Source organism: Pelodiscus sinensis, chromosome 18 (genome assembly GCF_052426305.1).
Source record: "Pelodiscus sinensis isolate ZL-2025 chromosome 18, ASM5242630v1, whole genome shotgun sequence".
Classification (NCBI taxonomy): Eukaryota; Metazoa; Chordata; order Testudines; family Trionychidae; genus Pelodiscus; species Pelodiscus sinensis.
The window spans coordinates 2839001-2861816 of record NC_143069.1 but is presented as its reverse complement, the minus strand read 5'-3'; the positions used below and the strand labels follow the sequence as shown (position 1 = coordinate 2861816).

General features: G+C 47.7%; 1 protein-coding gene across 7 annotated transcripts in view; it reads right to left on the bottom strand.

Moving 5' to 3' along the window:
• The window catches only part of SIPA1L3 (signal induced proliferation associated 1 like 3), a 109691-nt gene that overhangs the window by 86251 nt on the left and 624 nt on the right, over window positions 1-22816 (bottom strand). The gene's annotated exons all lie outside the window — the stretch shown is intronic.

The window sequence follows — 22816 nt, the reverse complement described above, 5'->3', positions numbered from 1 at the left end:
TGAAAACCCTCTGGAACTCATCCTTAGGACACTGAGGTGGCTGCCATAGGGCCCCCCGAAATGCAGAGCCTAGGGAGGCTGCCCCAACCCATCCTATGGATACGACAGCTCTGTTCTCAAGGCAAAGTAAGAGGCACCTCCGCTTAGCACGCTTGCAAAGAGAAGCCCTCAAATATCATGTGTGGGACGAGCACAGTTGGCTTTAAAGACAGGGCCCAGGCTATGACAATTGCTTACTCTACAGCAGTAACTCAGCAAAGGAGAACAGCTGCTCTGCTAGAAGGGTTAGTGCCACTAGGCCCCAAAGAGCCTTCTAGCCAAGGAGGGGCATGTGGCACGTGTACAGGAAAGCTGAGCCGTTTCTTCTGCACCTTCAGCTTTGCTTTGAAGTTCTCTACCTAGGAACATCCACAAGACTCTCCTAGTCTGTTCATCTTATGGTTGGTGCTCTATGGCCCCAGTATCGTAATAACTGAATGGCGCATTGTCACAGCCTTCCCTGCTTTACGAAAATCAGCTCATGAATATGCATAACTCAAACAGGCTTTATGCAAAACAGATCATCTAACATTTTAAAGTTACAATCTGTTGAATGTGTATATCCTATATATTCTGTGCAGGTATCATTCTTGTATGTGAAGTTAGAAATAGGAAATGCAAATCTATTTTTAATTCTAAATGTGCTAATGAGGGCCATTCCTGATACTCTAGGAACTTAATGACTCAGTACTTAAACCAACAACCCATGAATGGTTTTATTGTTCCTGTAAACCCAATCTGTGGTTGATCCTAGAAAGACATGTGACCGTGCCACCTGGTACAGGAATCTTGAATCTTGTACTTGTCCATGGGGATGGGGAGACTGAACAAACAGTTCCACCCTCAGGGAAAGTCTACTGAAGAAATGGAAAGCAATTAGTCCTTTGTCTTCAGGTGGCTTTTGAAACTGCTTCCCTGCCCTAAGAGGACACAGGAGGAGTTCCTCAGTATATCAATTAGCCAGCATGTTTTATTTAACTTAGCAATTTACTTTGATCTCTCTGTTTTCACTGGCAGTCACTTAAATCCTACTTTTAATGTTAAAGAACACTTCTGTTTATTAACAAGCCCAGTGTAAATAACTCTTACCTGGGGGAAACAACCACTGTGCATCTCTCTCTTTCACTGATAAAAGGGGCACGTTTTCACGTTTTACATGGAGAAAGCTCTTTTCCACAGGGTAAGACGGATTTATTTGGGGTTTTGGTCCTTTCTGGGGGTTGGTTTCCTTGGTGTTGTCAAAGGCCTTATAGACCAGTCTTCCCACAGCTGAGCCGGTTCAGTGTGTGTCACTTTGCTAGGGGGCAGTTACCCCAACTCTGTGCTTTGGCTGGGGGAGCAGGACAGGGTGATGGGGAGCCCTAGAGGGCAGGAAGGCGGGCATCAGTGGCTTGAGCAGCACATCAGGGGACAACGCCAAGGGGATTTCTGTGATCCAACCCATCACACACACATACTGTAATACAGTGGTCCCCAACCTTTTGTGGCTCACGCGCCAGGAGTCCGGGGGCGGGGCCACTCACGCTGGGCTTCCGAGGGTGGGGTCCACGCATGCGCCACGTGCTTGGGGGTGGGGCCACCCACACGCTCAGGGCCGGCACCACGCATGTGCCACGTGCCAGGGGTAGGGGATGCCCATGCGCCCTGCACTGCGCATGTGCCATGCACTCGGGCCGCCCATTCGCCCTGGGCCAGCACCATGCATGTGCCGCGTGCCAAGGATAGGGGACACCCACGCGCCCTGCACCCGGGGCCGGCACCATGCATGTGCTGCATGCCAAGGGTAGGGGACACCCACGCGCCCTGCACCCGGGGCCGGCACCATGCATGTGCTGCATGCCAAGGGTAGGGGACACCCACACGCCCTGCACCCGGGGCCTGCACCATGCATGTGGCGCGCGCCCGAGCCAGGGGCCGCCCACGCACCTGTGCCACACGCCCAGGGCAGGGGCGGCGCGGGGGAGGGGAGGGCAGCCCAGATGTTTCGGCAGGCGCGCACAAATGCCCTGGCGGGTGCCATGACACCCACGGGCACCGCGTTGGGGACTACTGCTGTAATATATTTATCCTTACTCTAACCTCAAGCAGAGTTGTGCTATTTTCTTCATTGGACAGAAGGGGGACCAAAAGTGTGGGCAACTCATCTAGCCTCTGTCACAAAGGGAGTCTGTGGTGGAACAGGGGATTCAAACCCAGATCTCTAATCCCAGGCTAGTGCTCTAACCAGTGGGCCATCCTTCCTCTTAATCAGTGCACCCCTAAGCCTGTGAGTCATGGTAGCAGCCTAAAGCCTGTCACCAGTGAATTTGCACACAGGCCTTCGTGTAACTCAAATAACCATTTCTTACCTTTTATCCAGGTCCAATGAACCAATCTCTACAATATACATACAGCAGACACGTGATCTTGAATGCACCAAGATGTCTGCTGTGCTTTCACACCAGCACAAAGCAAGCACAGCGCACTAACAAAGCGGAAAGCACGGCTTTGTGACGGGAAAACAACATACAAAGTGAAGGACAAGAGAGAATCTGGCCCAGTTTGTTCCCCTACGACAGAGGGCAAAGGTCTTTCTGCAGGTTTGTGCTGCCACTAGCAAACAGCCAAGTACCAGCCTTGCACACACACCTGGCCTTTTGGTCCTTCCTGTTTTCCATAGAGCGTTTATGCAAAGCATCAACATAAGGGAAGAGCTAGTTAATTTAGAAAAGCACCCGCCTCTACTCTCTGCCTCTTTTGGTCACTCTGAGGTTTAATACCTTGCCTGGCACTAAAGACGTTGGAGACAAGATAATTCTGTGCTCGATCAGTCCAATTAGACCAAAATAAAGCAAGTTGTAGAGATTGAGGCAAGTGCACAAATGCAACAACCCCACAGGTATTGCAGCAAGAGCTACACTTCAGACAGCTTGTATCCTAGGCACACAGTTTAATTCAGTTCCAGCTTTCAGTCATTCATCTTTTTAAAGAGCTCTCTCAAGCTGTAGGAGAAATCAAGGCCTTGAGAAGTTGTTGCGATGAATGAAGCCAGGAAGTGACTTGGTTACACTGGATTCATAGGCACATCCAAGACCCACACGCTACAGACGCACTCCTCAGCTGGGGATTAACACCAAGGGTACTCCTGCCGCTGCTGCTAGTCCGATACTGTATAAAGTAGTAAATAAGGAGATGGGGGGGCAGGGAAGAGGTTCACAACCTTCCATTTAACAATGCTTTAATACAATGCCTCTCAACCTTTTCCGCACCCTCCCTACCTCTCGAGCCCATGGAGCTGGGACCCTCATCTTCTATCAAGGTGGAACAGGCAAGGCAGTTTGTGACCCCCCCAAACTAATGTGAGAGCACGTACACACCATCTACTTCCCTTCCAAGTCTCACAGACACAAGCATTTCCCCCAAGTTTCTCATAACCACACTAGCGCCAGTGCGGCAGTAGTGCAGATGAGGCACTTGTGCTGTGCACTATCAGCCAGACCCGTGCTACGCAGGTCCAGCCAGTGTAGCTGATTCAGCGCCATCAACCTGCTTTAGGCTCGTGCTGCCGCCGGCACTTACGCCATGATGGGACAGGTAAGAGAAAACAGCACAGTCCAGGGGATGTTGCCAGCATGGCAAGTGTGCCACAGAATACTCCTCATGAGCAGAGAATGTGTATGCATCTCCTGCCTGCCAAAGGAGCAGCTGGCCACAGCTGAGGGACTGCGTTGGCACCAGACCAGCCCATCATGCAGCTGTGATGAGAGGGTAGCTGCATGGTAAGCCACGCCAATGCTTTCCAGAACAGCAGCAGTTTTGGGGGCAGTGAGAGTGTGTGTGTACTGAAAAGGCATCGAAGTTACACATGACTGAACCAGCGTTTCCTCAAGTCAGGTAGGCAGGGCCTAAATCAAACAGAAGTATTCAGTTTGGCTTAAGAGATTTTTCACTTGTGGGGCTTGGGTTTTTTTGTCAAGGTTGGCTCTGATTCTCCATTGTCCTGCACCATGTGCACTCATTTTCACTTGTGCAAAATGAAAGCCAAATACTGCCATTCTGATTGGACTGTTTCACACTCAATTTGCACTAGGGTAAACATATGCACAGGGTGCAAAATTACACTTGGCATTTCATTTTGCTGTAATTCCAATTAAAGCAGCTTGTTTCAATTGAAACAGCCTTTGTAGCCTCTGCAACCCAGACATTGCTGGATCATGAGAACCCGACTCCATGACCTTGCTTTCTCTGCCCAAGGCACATGCAGTGCAACTAGTAAAGAGGATGAATGGGGAAAGAAATCTAGGTTGTTTAGATTCTAAAACCTTTCAACAATCTTAGGTGATCTTAGTAACAGCTCATAATAAATGACACAGAAATGCCCTCCTTTTTCAGCCACAGAACTGCTCTAGAATTGATTTGCACAGCTGGCATCCGAGACAAACTGCCATGTGAGTGGGCAACATGAAAGTGACAAGTTTCGTGAATGTCCCCTGGGGAGCTCGTGCCCATTCACTGCAAGGTTACTACAATGACACACAGTAGCAAACTTCCCAAATGAGTGCGTCCTTAGCATCCAACTTGACAAGGATTTGAGAGATGGGCAGGTACAGCATTTCGGGCAGAAGGCCCAGCCCAAGGACATGCCACACACACCTTGGTACCTGAAAACCAACCCCTTGTCCATGATCATATCAAATGCACATATGCAGGTGCACATATATATTTCTAACACAAAAGACAAGTCAGGGAGAATTTCCTAGCTGACCTGATAACACATCCCCTTTGAAGTAAACACTTAGGTGGTTTTTAAAGTAAAAACCGATATGCACAGCATCTGTTTTTATGAAAAGCAGCCCCCACAGCCTCTTTGAAAATTTATGATAACTGGTTTCTGCTGGATGGCAGAAGCTTAGATACAGAATAATTATGTGACTAATTTAACTGGTTCACCCTTTATTTTCAACTAGGAGTACTCACTTTTTTAAAACCACATTGGCAAAATAAGCCATTTTGTTTCTTACATCTTTCAGAAGTTTGCTCACACAGAGTACCCCGCACAAGCTTGGTGCAATAAAACTTTTCCCAACTGCTCTGAAGGGTTCAGCTCCCCAGATGCTGGCCTGATAACATTAGGCAATTTCACCCTACATCCAGGTTAGCTGTTTCAAAACACTTTGGTCAATTGCCCTTCACATCCCTGCCCAGTCCTTGTCACAAGAGCTCTTACTTTTAAAGGCTCAGTTAACTTACAGCACAGGAATACCCGTACCACTCCTCTCCTGTTAAAGGCTTAGTGTTCATAACAGCATATTGAACGGAAGTGCTTAACCTCTGCTCTGGATACAAGGATGAATAGACTCTTTATGCATCCTCACAAGCCCAGCATGAAAGCAAACACGTATTCCACATTTATCCCACAATTCATTGGTTCATTTATTTCTTGCTATTGTCTTTCCTCAGAGAGTACCTTCAAGTAGTTTAGAGAGGGAGAATGGGAATTCCTATGCCCCTGTGTTGAAGACCAACAAGGACAGGCATTGTTACTGCATTTCGTAGAAGGAAAAAGTTTCTGCATTCCAACTTGTTAGTGCAAATAATATCATGGACGCAGGGTGCGGAGGCTAGGAGAAGAGGAGTTCATGGTCTAAAGTCTTATCTTTTCTGAGTGTAAAGGTTATTTACAATACTGATGTGCCAGCACCATCACCGCTCAAGATAACAGCTTCCTGATTTGAAGGAAAGAAGGAACTTTAGCTGGACTGAGAAAGGAAAGAGGGCCAATTGCAGTTCCTCATTCTGTCACTCCATATTGCAAATCTATACTGTGTGTCTCTTGGAACATGGTCTTCAGAGAAGGAAAGATGTCATGAAGCGGTCACAGGGTCAGCAGATCCACCCACGGAGACACTAATGCTGATAATTTTACATCTAATTTGATTGCAGCTTCTATTTCAGTAAACTCAAGAGAGCTGGGTTCTGGCGTAATAAAGAGTGATACTTATCTAGCTCACTGCTCTCAGGCCTTCATCGAGTTTAGAGGAAAGAACATAATTGTGTTTGAGAGCACAGCCACTTCGTTTGCGACCAAGAGGTCAGAGACACTCAGCTCTGCTTTGAATCTCAGACAGATATGGATAGCTAGATAAGTAACAGATTTTCAGCCACACATCACACAGGATCCTAAAGCACTAGTCAATATTATGTCCCAGTAGCCTAAAAATAAATCAATAAAGCAGTCAACAAAAGAGGAGGAGAGGATCTTCACTTTTAATATTAGGAAGTGCCTAGAATCACTTTTTTTATATCCAGTTAAGAGACATGCCAACACACTCTTCTCTAGCAGGGCTGCCACAAATTCATTACTGAATGGATCCCAGTTAGCACAACAATTTTGAGAGAGAAAAGATGCTCTTTCAGTGTCGACAAAGAGCGTCTAGACTACACCAAGTTGTGTCGACAAAGCAAGCTGCTTTGCCAACGTAACAGTGTGGACGCAAAGGACAGTTTAGATGCAATAATGCCTTCTATCGACAGAACTCTGTCAACAAAAGGCGTTATTCCTCGTAGAATGAGGTTTACGTACGTCGACAAAACTGCTGAGTTTTGTCGACGTTATGTCGACATAACTCAAAGGCAGTGTGGACGCAGGTATAGTTTTGTTGACAAAAGTCCACTTTTGTAGACAAAACCCTGTAGTCTAGACACACCCAAGGAGGAGGGAGAAAAATTGTTCTCCTTGGCCTCTGAGGAAGGGACAAGAAGCACTGGGCTTAAACTGCAGCAAGGGAGGTTTAGGTTGGACATTAGAAAAAATGTCCTACCTGTCAGGGTGGTGAAAGACTGGAATAAGTTGTCTAGGGGGGTTGTGGAATCTCCATCTCTGGGGATATTTAAGAGCAGGTTGGACAGATGCCTGTCAAGGATGGTTTAGAAGGTGCTGGGTCCTGCTGCGAGGGCAGGAGATGAGACTTGATGACCTCTCGAGGCCCCTTCCAGTTCTAGTGTTGTATGATTCTAGACAGACAAGACAAATGGTGGGAGGGGACATGACTTGTAGAAGTCACGGTGACAGAGCCAGAAACAAAACAAAGGTGCCCTGACTCCAGTGCTATGCTCTAACCACTGAACAGTGCTGTCATGGGAAGCGATTCACCAGTTACCCTGTCCGCTACTCCTTAAAAGTACGTCAAAGTAATGGGAGGAACGAGGATATGTGGCACGAGGGAAATGGACCGTTAGGCTGGCTGGGTTGCTGGAGACCACAGTTGCTGAGTAAGACCTTACTCCATATTGAGCCCATTCAGGGAAAGGCAATTCCCCTGCAAAATAGCTTGCAGGATCAGAGCTCGAGAGCCACACCATTTGCTACCTTTATTAGCAAACACTTTCTAAAACTTCATCTCCTGTCTAAAGCATTCGCAAAAGCCCCACAGATCTTTTCCTGGTGCCTCTTGCAAGCCAGTCAGTTAGACATTACAGGTTGAAATTACCCGCATTTCCTCCTGAACATTTGCTAGTCCAGTGGCTCCTTTATGCAGCTTTGGCATGAAGGCCAAGTGTTTACAAATACTACAGATCTTGCCCCTAATTCGCCTTTTGGTAAAGCGAGGAAGCCTCCCAATTGATGTAAATTAATATGAGGTGACTGAAATCGAGGGGAATCCAGAAAATATGAGGCAGTAGCAGTCAGGGTTAATCTTCCCCTACTGGGACACAGCAGTTGTACGTTAATATTGCTGTGATCATCGCACTGAATAGAAAGCAGTGACACATGGAATTCTTATGTCTGGCAGGTGTGCACCAAAAGGCACCCACTCCATCCCAATGAGGCTGATGTCAGTGGCAGATCTGTGCATGGAACAGGAGTGTTATTTCAAGGGCTGCGAGAAACTCACTCAGTGCTGACGGACATTCCAAATCAGACTGCTGCAACGTTCTACGGGGCTCCAAGCACCTCCCACACCTGGTGCAGCATCCTACACAGAGTTGCACGCTGGAGCCACATTAGACAAGTGCTCTGTAATATGCATTGTCTTCCAATAGGCTTCAAAGTGGAAAGAACAGCGTTGGTGTTAGCCATAAAGAACCGTTACCGATGTGATTTTCAAAGGGTGTTGATTTGCATTCCAGTCTTGCTGCATGTAAACCATGGGTGCTCACAACCAGAACCTTTTGTCCATGGGGGTTGTGCCTACACCTCCCCTCCCTGCATACAAGAAGTGAAGCAGGCCCAACCACCCCTTGATTCCTTCACCAACGCAGCAGACTCCCAGTGTTATCAGCAGGGAAGGAAGGTAGGTAGGTGTCCAGTCATGACTCGCGCAGTAACCGGACATGGATGAGGTGGGGGCACAAACCACAGTGTGATCAGACAGCAGTTCTGCACAGACATCACACCTGGAGGCCCTTCTAAGGGAAGAGTATTTTGTAATACTGGAATGGTACCAATCTCTAGGTAGCTACCCTAGAGACCTCAGATATAGACACACAAGTGTTGCCTGTGGGCCTGCCTAGAGGTCTAGACAAGCTAGCTAACAGGTGAAAGCAGTTAATCAGAGACCCATTTGGAAAGTCTTGGGAATGAAACTTGACCGCATAAACAATCTAGCAGAGGCCTGGGATACTTTGATCCTGCCAGAGTAAAAGGAGAGCGCCCTGAGGACATCTAAGGTCTGAAGCCTCCCTTGACGGGTGCACACTTTACAGAAGAATACCAGTCAGCGTTCCACTTCTTTTAGAGGGAAGGCAGAGATTACAGTAGATACGTCAGATGGGCCCTTACGGTAACTTTATCCTACAACAATGGATGATGGGCCTTCAATGACATACTTGCTTTCTGTATTTTGTTTTTGTGGCATCAGAACTTCTGCTTCGGGGTGGGAGAAGCCCTGGCTCTCGGACGAATGAAGGAATTGAGCCTTGTCAAATCCAGAACAGGGCTCCAGGCTTTCTTTTTGGGGATTAGAGGTTTTTACTGGTTTTTTTAGCCCTGAATGGAGACAAACTGTGTCACCCCAAGAGACAGAAATGAGTCCACTTCCTGTTGAGATAGGCTCGTGAGAAGGGGCTTTGAAGGAGGAGAGGGAAGAGAGTTTGGGGGCTCTGGAAATATGATTTCCAATACCCAGTGGCCCAGACAATAAAATAAATCAGTCTCCAAGTGAGGCTGAAAAGGAGTGGACTCAGAAGCGAGTCACATGGTACAACTGGTGAAGAAGCAGCCGAGGGGCTTTGTTTATTAAATTGTCTTTCTATGAAGTTCCAACAGCATTTGAGGAACCTGCCTATAAGGTGCCTGTTGCCTACCCTGTCTTCTTCCAGACTGAAGTATAAATGCCTAGAGAGCTGGAGAGGCCCAGGAGTTCTTGAAAAAACATACAGCTTCATCTGTTGGGAGACCTCCAGTTGTGTCCTGCACCTCCCTAGGAATTAGCACTGCAGATACAGTGACCTCTCATTACAAACCACAGTTGTCACAGGTCTTGCAGCAATAAGAGGCATCAATTGCTGCCTGGAAGGAGATTCATGCCACTAGCTGCTCCTAGCCATTTATGCTCATCCCTATTCCTGATCAAATTTGCAAACAAGCTCTCACTTTACACCAGTGAAAGTAGACATACCTAAACTAGAATGCTTGAGAGTCTGGCAGAAGTAATCCTCTCTCCCCAACAAGCCCAGACATTTAAGGTCTTACCATAGGCACTTTCTTGGCTCCCCATTGTCTAGACCCTCCTTGTGTAGCTGCTGCAAGCAGTGAACCGAGCACTGAACGTGTGTAAAAACATTCAAAGCCAGATGAGGACACCTGATACTGTTTGTCCGCTTTCCTGGGTGTACAAGGAATTGAAGCTGGCATCTACCACAGGTGTTGTGCTTGGCCAGCAGACCCTAGGTGATTGGTAACAACCTCTTTGGCATCAAGGAGTGGAGAATCTCCAGAAGCTCGTGGGATTCAGTAGGGATTTCCACAGCCTCTGCCAGCCTTGAAAAGTTTCCTATTTGCCAGATGGGGATGGAGACATGACTTCACAGGGCCATACAGAAGAGAGAGATGCTGGAATTAGTTCTGCCAGCTGTTGGTGGTGTTTGGGACCGATGATGGTTCTACGTGCTATGGCAACTTACTTGAGTTATTTTAGAACCGTGGTGTCCAACACACGAGCCACTTTTGGCTGGTCAAGTGTGGCTAGTTTGCTATAGCAGAACACCGCAGTTCTAGAAACAGCCATGGAGGGGGGCCTCTATCAGGCATAACCCATACAAGATCCAATCGGACCACGTTGAGAGCCCTAGGAGATGGGACCAGGGTGGATACCAAGGGGATTCTGTCTCTCAACAACCTTTGCCTGCAAGAGTAAAAGGACCTAGAATCCCTTCAGATGCAATGGAGCCCTAAGCAGAATGAGATCTTGGACAGTATCCTACCACCCTCTGAGGCTGAATGGAAGGAGTTCTTGAGTCCGTAGGGGTTCCTGGTTCGTGTTATAGGGCGTTCCCTTATCTGTGCCTCAGAAACACTGAGCACCCACATCCAGCTAGCAGCTGATAGCTAGGGGGAAATCCTCACTGCAGAGGATAATAGCAACCACACAGGAAGCACCAACAAGTTGAAGGCACTTGGTACCAAGAAGGTCGTTACTCCAAGTGGCCCGTTGGAAACAGGCTCCACTGAAGATATAGGTATCGAGATCAGTCCAGCATGAAGCTCACCCTTAGCAGAGATGGAAGCTCAGCAACCTTCGGGTCTGTGTGTATTATGGGATGTTTTAGCCTAGGGAATGGACACTCAGCAAAAGGGAGGGTGCTTATCACTGTATTTAAGAGCCCCCAATGGGCAGTTCCTCATAGGATCTTTTGGAACCATTCAAGCCATGGAAGTTAGATGTGCCCATCAGATATTCTGGGGCACAGATTTATTCCTGCATTGAACGCTTTTATAGCAACTTACTTTCCAATGAAGCCACAAAACTGACTGTGACATGAAGTCAGGTAGCCTGGATCCTAGTCCTCTTGTCTGCAGGAGCTCTCATTCCCTCCCTTGCCAGCTCCATGGTGTCCTGGGTTCACCCAGAGCTGGAGTGCCTGGGACAGTGCAGACCAGACATGCCAAGGAGGAAATTTGCCCGACAAAGCTCTTTTAAGCCTTTAATTTTTCTGGGCAGGAATGCTGTTGCCTGGAGTCTTACTTGAGCTTTGCATCCAGAACCAAGGAGACACACCAGCTGGCAAAGATGCAGGTAAAAGCCAATGCAGAATAAAAACCACAGTCAACAGCTAACACCGCAGCCTCCAAACGGAGAATTAGCAAGATAATTAAACTAAAAGGTTCAGGATTCTGTGATTAATTAGGGTTGGTTAAGGCCAAATAATCCCCATTACTGAGCAATCAGGATGCCATTTATTTTCTTATTATAAAAGAAAATACATCAGACAGATGGCTAAACCTCAGAGCAAAACGATAATTCGGGCCCATCAGGAGAACACCAGGAAAGGACATTCACCCACTCAGCAGAGAGGCACAACACAGCCCAGATGCTACTCATTCATATTTATTCTCCAAGCAGATCCTGAGATTAGGAAACTAGACATCCACCTAGGTATCTGATGGAGACAGTGTAATTGGAGATAACCCAGCATTCATGCTGGATGTCAAACTAAATTAAAAACAACATACATCAACTAGTTTGTAACTATGGGCAGATTCATACTTGTCCAATTCTGGAGACACATCGGCTGCAGTAGCCAATTGAACAGCAGCTCTGGGCATTGGAGGATGAAGTGCAGCAACTCATTGAGATGCCCAACAGACTTCAGCCTGCGCTGCATATATTTTCAAAGCCAAAGGGACCACTATGACCACCTACCCAGCCTCCTACATAACCTAGGCCAGAGATCCATGCTCACGGACTCTTGCAACCTGCCCATAACTTGAAGGTGAGCTAGAGCAGGTATTTCAGAAATATCAAGGTCAGTAGGCATTAGGCCCATTTGAAAAACCTCAGACATGTTGTTTCGGAAGTGTGAGGGGGCACACTGACCTCACCCTGTTACAGCTGGGGGAAAACCTGCCCTGGGATACTCTCTTGTACTGGAGTCAATTGATGATGTCAGACAAAAGCAGATGAGGAAATGTCTGCTATTTAATAACCTTGTTCCTCTAGTTTGCCATTTAATTAAAATCTGTCCATCTCCAGGATAAGAAATATTGCCTATTAAATTGTCAGGGAACTCTGAGCCGTGGTCTGCCTGCTAATGCACACGCTCCCAAGTATTCTAGCACCAACAGAATACCAATTGAGAGAGAAGCCGATACCCACTTCCTCCCACAAACACATAGGAAGGAGGACACTCAGCCAGCCTCACTGGCGTGCAGTAAGCGCACGAACCCTGTGGAAGGTAGAGTGCAGGCAGAGGTATTTCACTGAGTTTGAAGAAAGCCAGAATCTCTGGCTCAGCAAACAGTGTGGGCTGCAGCCCACACAACAGAGCCAGTGAAGAATAGAGTGGGGCGGCATCACTCCTAACTTTGCACGGTTGTTTTGATTTAAGGTTAGGTTTCACAGCTGGCTCATACCCCTCCTCTCTTAGGCACTCCCCCATGGGACAAGGCGCCAGGTAGCAGCAGATGAACAGAAGAGGCACATGAACAAGCAAGGGGGAGCCAGTTCCAATATCTAGTTATTTGTATTGAAGTACCATCTACGGAACCCAGATGAGATTGGGCCATGGCCCCAAAACTAGGGCCTTTCCAAATTCACAGCCATGTAATAAAACATCCAAACTGTGAAACTGGGGCTTCTCTGCACTTTTACCCTGTACTACAAATTGCATGGGAGACCCCAGTTTCTCAAATTTGAGGTCCTGACCCAGAAGGGGATAAGAACATAAGAATGGCCATACTGGGTCAGACCAAAGGTCTATCCAGCCCAGTGTCCCGTCGTCTGACAGTGGCCAATGTCAGATGCCCCAGAGGGAGTGAACAGAACAGGGACTCGTCAAGTGATCCCTGCCCCATCATCCATTCACAGCCTCTAACAAATAGAGACTAGGGACACAATTCCTACCAATCCCGGCTCATAAGTATTGATGGACCTAACCTCAGTGAATTTATCTAGCTCTTTCTTGAACCCAGTTAAAGTCCTGGTTTTCACAACCTCCCTGGCAAGGAGTTCCATAGGCTGATTGTACACTGCGTAAAGAAAAGCTTCCTGTAGTTTGTGTTAAACCTGCTGTCTATCAATTTCATGTGGTGACCCCTAGTTCTTGTGTTAGGGGAACAAGTAAATAACTTTTCCTTATTCACTTTTTCCACACCACTCATGATTTTATAGACCTCTATCAAATCCCCCCAGTCTCCTCTGTTCTAAGCTGAAAAGTCCCAGGGGATGTCACAAGGTGGGAGCGGTCAGAGTACTGTCACCCTTACTTCTGCACTTCCTTCGAAGCTAGGCAGCCAGAGAAGGGTGGCTGTTGGTCAGGCAGCCAGCTCTGAAGGCAGCACCCCAGCAGAGCAGAAGCGAAGGTGCCTATTCCATGTCATGACATCCTTACTTCTGCTGGCAGTAGCTCTGCCTTCACACCTGGGCTCCTAGTCAGCAGCCGGCACTCTCCAGCTGCTCACTCTGAAAACAATGCCCTTCCGGCAGCAGCACAGCAGTGTAATACCATGCCACCTTTACTTCTGTGCTGCTGCTGGCATTGGCTTTACCTTCAGAGCTGAGAACCTGGTCAGCAGCCACCAGTCTGGCTGAGAAGGCAGTGTTGCCAACAGCAGCAACATACAAGCAAGGGTAGTACAGTGGTACTACAGCTCCCCCCCCCCCCCCCCCACACACACACAAAGTCCTTTTGGGGTCAGAACCCCTACAATTGTAACTCTAAGAAACTGCAGATTAAAATAGCTGAAATCATTACATTTATGATTGTTTCAATCTTAAGACCATAAAACAGACCAAAAAGGACTGTGAATTTGGTAGGGCCTTATGGTAGGCATCATGCGTATACACAATGTGAGAAAGCCCCGGCCTCAGAAAGCTGACAGTCTAAACAGACAAGTCAAAGGAAGAATTGTTATCCTCATTTTACAGATGGAGAGCTGAGACTCAAGAGTGGTTCAGAGACATGCCCAAAGGCACCTCATGGGCCAGTTAGCAAAGCTGAGAATAGAAGCCAGGTCTCAGTGCCCTGCCTACTAGACAACATCGCCTGTGTGAAGCCTGGTGTACTTGCAGAAGCCAAGCTCTTCAGAGCAGGGTCCAATTATATCTGACACTTCAGCTGCTGAGCACTACTAGACCGTCTAAAGACACTGAGACACTTCTGTTGACATAGCAGGTATGTTGTGTTAGAGGCTGATAAGACTAACTGATCCATTATCCTAACACATTGTTATTGTGCAATAGGTACATTCAGGAAAACAGACTTTGCTTGAACAGCAGCTTCCTCACAAAGCAAACTAGCGAGCTTTCATTTTTATATTTTAGAAAGAAGCCTGTAGGACAGAGGCAGAGTCTGAAAACGCCTCCAAGGAACAATAAGTTCTAAGTCCCAAATACACGAGAATCAAGTGTTTTTGCTGCCCGGGAAACAGCAGGCGGCACAACACCTGGCAGCACCAGTCTCAACAGAGCATGTGTTAACATGTGGGCTCTCTGAACGATATAGGCCTGTAACCAATCCCAATTCAGAGAACAGAGGGAACCCCAAACACGGGTTTTAAAAGGCAGCTATTTCCAAAGGAACAGTGTCAAGCAATTGAATTGTAACCCTGGTAGTAGTCCCAAGTAACAGTTCTGTGGAGTTTGTGACTATTCAACAGAGATTGACGTCAAACTCTGACTAGGCAGAACGTTCCAGAGAATAGCTTAAAAGGTAACAATGGCTTTTTCCTGGGAGGTGTGCTGGACTGGAACATGTCACACGGGTGGTAACAAAAATCACGGCATGGAAACTAAGCTAGAGAATGCCAGCAAAGAGCCTTCCCCCTCCGCATTACCAAGGGTCCAAGTCCAACGGGTTTGGAATGCATTTCCTTCAGTGGGACTGGCTACACACCCATGTTTTTCCCTGTAGCACAATAACTGGAAAGGTTCTGGCCAGACTATGGTCTCCAGCAAAGAGCAAGATTTTCTGAGCTACTCCCTATGCATGTACAGGTACAGTCAGAATTCCTAAATAGCGTCTTACAAAATGCAAACCAAATAAGTTAACCGGAGTTTTACTTGTCAGACAGCTGACAAAAGGAGTATCCTAAAATGCCCACCAAATGAATACAAGTGCCATCATCCGCCCAGTCAAAGCTTGAGGGAACTCTGAATTAAAAGAAAAAGCAAACAGAACGTAAGTTCATAGGTATGAGAAAAGATACAGGCCAGTTAATTTTAGTGTAACAAAATTAAAAGGGCCCTGGAAATGCCAGAGTGTTGAGGTATGTCTACACTACAGGCTTTTGTCGACAGAGGCTTTGTCGACAGAGGCTTCTGTAGACAAAAAGCGTCTAGACTACATCCAGTTGTGTCGACAAAGCAAGCCGCTTTGTCGACATGAGAGTATAGACGCAAAGGACAGTGTAGATGCATTACGCCTTCTGTCGACAGAACTGTCAACAAAAGGCGTTATTCCTCGTAGAATGAGGTTTACAGCTGTCGACAAAACTCGGTGGTAGTGTAGATGCAGGTATAGTTTTGATGATAAACGTCCACTTTTGTCGACAAAACCCTTTAGTCTAGACACACACTTGGAGACCAATCTACCCAACGTAAGAGTACTGCAACAGCATCATCACCCAAGGTCTCCAAAGCACTTCATACAGAAGAGCTTGGCTCCCCAACAACTGTCAGAGGCAGAGATTGCTCCCCATGTAACAGGCAGGAAAACTGAGGGCACACCTATACCACACAAAACATAAAACAAAGAACACCCAATAGGAACAAATATCGTGGGTTTCCCCACAAAAACATATATGGGGGGGCGAGGGAGAGATAGACAGACAGACACACAAACACACGTTAGTTTCTAAGGTGCCACAGGATTACTCATTTTTAAAATATCAGAAATAGTTCAACTGACTCGTGCTAAGGGCTAAGGAGAGTAGTGTAAATGTTCCCATCCGAGCTGGAGCCTGGGCACGGGAACCCAGCAAAGAGACTGGGCTGCTGGGCCAGGGCTCCATGTCTACACTGCTATTTTTAGCCACACAGCACAAGCCCAAGACATTTGACCCAGGCTCTGGGATGCGCTGCCTCAGGATTGGGGCAGAGGGGGGTTGTTTATTGCAGTGTAGCCTTAATCTGAGGCACAGAGAAGGGAAGGGAAGTCTGGTCTAAACTACATGCCTACAACAGCGTAATTACCTCACAAGGGCATGAAAAATCCACTGAAAGACATGGTTGTCCCGACATAACCATCCACGTAGACAGCGCTATGTCGATGGGAGAGCTGCTCCCTCCAACACACTCCATGTTCGTGGCCTCCTCTCAGGGAGGTGGAGAGCTTTGGAGAGTGAGGGGGCCATTGCCCCCCCCAAAAAACTGGATGGGTTACAGATGATGCATGGGGAAAGGCCAGTTTTCTCCCTTCTATGTGGCCCCACCAAGAAACATTTAGGGGGGGAGATCAGTTTCCCTCCTTTGGGTTGCCTACGGGGAGGGCAGGAGAACAGATCCTGACACTCAGAGCAGAGTTTCATCTCAAAGCCATTTCAATTTTACTAACCTATAAAACGTTGGTGTTCAACATGCTAGCCACTAGCCACATGTGGCTATTTGGCTGGCTGAGTGTGGTAGTAGCCACTATAGTGACTTCAGAACCGGTTGGACACCACAGCTATAAAATAGACTTGCCCCAGAAACACATATTGGCCAAGAAATACGGGCCTCCTTCTAATCAGCACTGGTAGCACCGTAGCAAGTGAACATAAGATCTGAGCTGCATCTCTTGGGCCTGCAAAGCCAACAGCACTGACGGCATCGAACCCAAGGGAGTGACAAGAGTGAAAAGGGAAACTAAAATGGGACTGGAACATCCTTAGGCACATGGACAAAGGGGACAGGTTTTAATGATGGATTTGTTTGGTGTGTGCATCACGAGTTTGTGCCTTTCTAAAGCCAGAGACGTGTCATTCACAGTTACATGAAAGTGCTCAGTTCTGTTATTCAATAATTAGTTTTTATGCTAATATTGATTTTTAAATGGTAGTTGGTAAACAAGGCAAATAATTAAGTTAAAACAAAAAGGTGATTAATTAATGTCACTGTATTTGTTCAAGTACACTATAATTTAAGTACCACTAACAATAATTAAATCCAGAAGCTAGAACTATACCTATAATAAAATAGTATTAATCCTCCTGGCCTCTCCACACCCCAAACATAGAAGTCAAATGACACCGATGGATGTGGTTCTATCAGTTCAAAAGTGCTTATATCAAAATAGACTATTCCCCCCCCCCCCCCAGGAAGGGAAGTTATACCTAGTGCCAGGCACCTTTGGTCTGACAGCACTGCACTCACTGTTGGATGTACCAGCACTTCTACATCAGTTAGGAAAACCATTCTGTAACCAAAACAGTTATACCAGTTCAAAACCTGGGGCTAGAGCAGGCCTGTGCGCACACAAGGACTCTGATCGACATGTTACCTCAACAGAAAAAACTGAAGAGTAATGGAAAGTATAGACTAATAACATACCTACTGCCAGAGAAAGATCAGAACTGGGCTCATCCACACACCCATGTGCAACTGAGGGAGAGTGACGACCAACTTTCATCAGCCTTTACATAATACAGACTCAGAATCCTGGTCAAATAGCTCAACTTCCTTTTCTCCTTTTGTGTAAAGGAACAAAGATAGGAGGCTTTTTATTTGCCAAGAACAAAACCTTTCAGCACATTCTCAGCCACCTGTAACAACATTAGTTAGTGAACAGCTGTGCTGAGTATTAGGGTGCTTTTGGTGCTTGCACAAATGGGTCAGGGGATGAAGCAAGTGTTGTTATGGAAGTGAAAACAAGTCGGCACCACAACAGTGCAACAGAACAGGGATTCTGATGCAGCCTGTTGGAACACAGCTGCGCGGAGAAAAGGGAATGAGGCAGGAGGGCTGAACGGCATGTGTGAAAACAAGTATCAGCCCAATGTTCAAAATTGGGGAGACAAGTGCAAAACCTGTCAGGGCTAAACAAACAGTGCCACAGCACATTAGCTGCTGCAGATCAGATTACTCCAAAACACTGCATGAAGCATGGCACCATCTGAACTAGTTCAGCTCAGCCTGATTCGCAAGGGGACATTAAGCTCCTGTTCGGCAGGATTCTAAAATGTAAAGAATGTCACAAAAGTGCAACGTTAAAGCACTCATTACCAAAACAGGCCGTTGAGCACCACTTCCCCCAGCCTCCAGGTCACCGATTCAGATCCAGCCAAGCGGAATTAACAACCAGAAGTCATTCATCATCCGATGGCTGTTTTGTAGCAGCATTAAGTGAGCTGGGGGAGGTCCTAACCCAATTCCTAGCAGGTTTGTGACCATGTCACCAAAACCAAACATGCAGTGCTTGTCAGACTCAGCACAGCATTAAGACACCAATATGACCTGCCCTTTCATCTCAAAGGATGGATCTCCCAGCCAGAATGAGGCACAAGCATGCTAGCATGGGAGCAGCATGGTTTAAAACATCACTCTGGATCTGCCTGTGTGGTATCTGTTCTATGGAGAGAGGATGCACGCCCCACACAGGCATTTTTCCACTAGACCCAGGTTCAGTATAAAAATACATTTCCACTAACAAAGCTGACTGCATCCAAGGAAAAAGTGTTGCTTGAAACTGTTTTCGAACGGTTAACATAAGAATGGCTATACCGAGTCAGACCAAAGGTCCAGCTAGCCCAGTACAGGCAGTCCCCGACTTACGCGGATCCGCACTTACGTCGGATCCGCACTTACGAACGGGGCTTTCTCGCCCCGGAGGTCGAGGTGGCGGATTGCTACCTGCGAGCTCCGGGGCGAGAAAGCCCCGTTCGTAAGCTGCTCCGGTGCCCCTGGTCTGCTGGAGACCGTCTACAGCAGACTAGGGGCACCGGGCGGGTTCCCGCGCTTCTGAGGCTTTGCCAGAGCAAAGCCTCAGAAGCGCGGGAACCCGCCGCGGCTGCCGCTTCAGTCCCGGTGCCTGTGGTCTGCTGGGGACCGTCCTCAGCAGACCACAGGCACCAGGACTGAAGCGGCAGCCACGGCGCGGTCCCGCGCCTCTGAGACTTTGCTCTGGCGCGGCTCTGCTCCCCGTGTCCCTGGTCTGCTGGGGGGGAGGGGGCGCAGCTAGTGTGCCCCCCCCCCCAGCAGACCAGGCTTTTGTTTTGGACCCTGGGGCAGAGCAGCTGGGGCGCTGCCGATTGGTCCTGCAGCGCCGCTCTGGGCACTACTGGACCAACCCGGCAGCACCCCAGCTGCTCTGCCCCAGGTCCTGATTCAGCCGCTGCTGGTCAGTTTCAGCAGCGGCTGAATCAGGACGCCTGGGGCAGAGCAGATGGGGTGCTGCTGGGTTGGTCCAGTAGCACCGAGGAGCGGCGCTACTGGAGCAACCCAGCAGCACCCCAGCTGCTCTGCCCCAGGCGTCCCCAAGTCAGCTTCTGCTGAAACTGACCAGCGCTGACTACAGGAAGCCCGAGGCAGAGTTGCTCTGCCCCGGGCTTCCTGGAATCAGCTGCTGATCAGTTTCAGCAGCAGCTGACTTGGGGACGCCTGGGGTTCTTAAGTTGATTCTGTATGTAAGTCAGAACTGGCGGTCAGTTTCAGCAGCGGCTGAATCTGGACGCCAGTTCCGACTTACATACAGATTCAACTTAAGAACAAACCTACAGTCCCTATCTTGTACGTAACCCGGGGACTGCCTGTACTGAATCCTGTCTTCCAGGTACCCCAGAGAGAATGAACAGAATCAATAACCATCAAGTGATCCCTCACCATGATCCATTCCCAGCTCCTGGCAAACAAAGCTGCTAGTTTTGTTACCCCAAAATAATCCCTCAGAGGCAGCAATATTTCACTGAAAGGCATTCACTTTCCTACCTTATTTGCTCTCACTGCTCTAGATTACCAGAACACAAAGATTTTTAAAAGTTCTTTTTCCTGATTGTTTCCAACAGTAGAAAACAAAAATGCAGGTTTCAATTTGAGGTGCTCAGGGTGGCAATGTTTGGTCTGCAAACACTGCAGGGGAAGGTGTTTGAAAACAACTGGTAGAAGCACTGGGAAAGTTTAAAATATGATGTAAAACATTTCCATTGGTCTCTGGATTTTTCTGAAAGCTGATTTTTTTTACAGTTAAAATTACAGTTAATTTGGAGGAAGGCCGGGACACCTTTAATAAAATGAATAAATGAGACATTGATTTACAACTGTTCCCATTAACATTAATATGAATTGCATATGTAAATCTACCAGTCATCAGCTGGAGAACAGACTGCTCCCATTTTGCAACTCAGAAATGCAAGACATAATTCCAAGTCCTGGCTATCCATATAACCCTTTTATTTTCATGCACAGATCTGAACAATCATTTTCTGAGAAAAACAACACTGCTGCCTTTCTAGCATTATCTGAACTTCTGAAACCATCACTACTTACTCTGGGAAACTAGAAGAACTACACAGGTGTCTGAGTACCAGGATGGGTAACAGTTAAGTTTCCAACACAAGAAAATTAAAATGCACAGTCTGATGTTCAGATGGATTCTTCTTAAGGGAGAGGTGGCTTCTGCTATACATTCAGTTTGCAAAAACTGAGAAAGGTTATATTACTTAGGCATAAAGGGTCTGATCTCTAAGCAATGGGAGCATCTCCATTTGTATCAATGGAAGCTAATTCAGATCCTGATTTACTAAGCTGACAACACAAGCACAAGATTTTATTTTTGCTGCAAGAAGTTGCAAAGTGGGGGCCTGATCCTGAGGACACTCACTGGGCACATTGCTTCCTATTTCAAGTCTATAAAGTCTGGAAAGCAATTTCATCTTGGCTATTGTTTGATCTACAGTTTCCATAAATACACAAATGTCTTTCAGGACCTCTACCTTGCATGGCTGCAAGCAGCTCTCTATCAGTGCAGCTCCTCAAACTGCAGACTACTCCATTTAATCCCCAGCTATGTGCTACCACAGAGCTGGCAGAGCTACTTAACTCCCCCATACAAGAGTCTGGGGTGGATGGACATGTCTGTAAAAACAAAAGGGTGATATTAAGCCTGCATCTGACAGCCCTCTGCCCCTAATACCATAAATCCCACTGCTGGCTTATGCTGTCTGATCCCTCCTCCCCCCTTTTATTCATATTGCAGCTGTTACTTATGCAGTATAATGGAGCCAGTACCTCCAGGCAAAGCAAGTTTAACATCTTCCCATTTAGTGTCATTTTGTCTGTTCTGCTTCCATTTAGCTGATTCAGCTTCTTTAACAACACTGGCCCTTTGATTCCTGTCACACGGGGGAAATTATTTCAGTTGCACCGGCAGAGCTATTTTTAAAAGAATGTCTAGCAAGACCACTTACACCCCCCCACCCTCAGAAAGTCAGGAGATGAAATACTAACGTCATCTTGAAGGTAAGCATCTAATCCACACCCTCACTCCAACTAAAGGCCTGAGAAAAGCACTTGTTAATGTGAAATACATTTATGGTACTTTGGTCCACTTATACCCCACTGACTTGTGTTACATCACAGAATGACACTAAGAGTAGCTCTTTCAAACTTTAGCCTGAACTGTACACGGTACAATGTTTATACAGCAAAGCTCTGGCAAAACTGGTGTGAAATAGGAAAACATTTAATTTCAGGGGAGTAGTTAACTCAAATAACTTGCCATAGTCTGAAAGTAACGGCCAGCTCCTGTGAAGTCTATACCAGGGCTACCAATTTGTGCATCTTGCCCCACCAATGCCTGTAACACACATCTCCACAACACAAGAGTGCAACGACCACTTACATTTAGATCTGAATCATGCAATTCGTAGCATTGGGCACCTATGCCCCTCATCTTTCTGCAGCAGCTTTTTAAGTCATTCCCCTCTGACAGGAAGGCTGGGTTTAAAAAGTACAAGCCAGCAAAGAAATTACTCTGTATCTTCACCGGCAACATCCCTCGCGCTTCACTAAGCAGGCTCTCCACAATGCTGAGAGTTAAGTCCAAGGAGTCCTGCAAAGGCTAATAGCGAATTGGGCAAAGCCTGGAGCTGGAGAGCTTGGGGCAAGGGGACAAGCTGGAGAGTCTCACTGCTTTCCTGGGGCCACCTCTTACATTTGCCACTTCCAGCGTGTGACCTGTGCAACGGTCCCGTGCCCAAAACCTGTCACCACGAAACCGAGGGCTGACCCTGCCAGCTCAGCATAGCCCAGTGAGCTCTGTGTGACGAGGGCACCAGCTGCATGGTCCTGTGCTCCCCGCCGCTTCTGCTACCCAAGGGACGGGAGCTGCACACCCTGGGCACCCCAAAAGGCCCCTCAAGCAGTGGGCAATAAGCCCCCGCGCTCTGAGCAGCCACAGCCCCCCTCCCCTCACACTATTCCCCCACAACCAGGGGCAGCCAGAGCCCCCCCTCCGCCCCCTCGTCAGGGGCAGCCACAGCCCCCCTCCCTCGCACTATCCCCCCACAACCAGGGGCAGCCAGAGCCCCCCCCCTCCGCCCCCTCGTCAGGGGCAGCCACAGCCCCCCTCCCCTCACACTATCCCCCCAGCCTGGGGCAGCCAGAGCCCCCCCTCTCCGCCCCCCCGTCAGGGGCAGCCACAGCCCCCCTCCCCTCGCACTATCCCC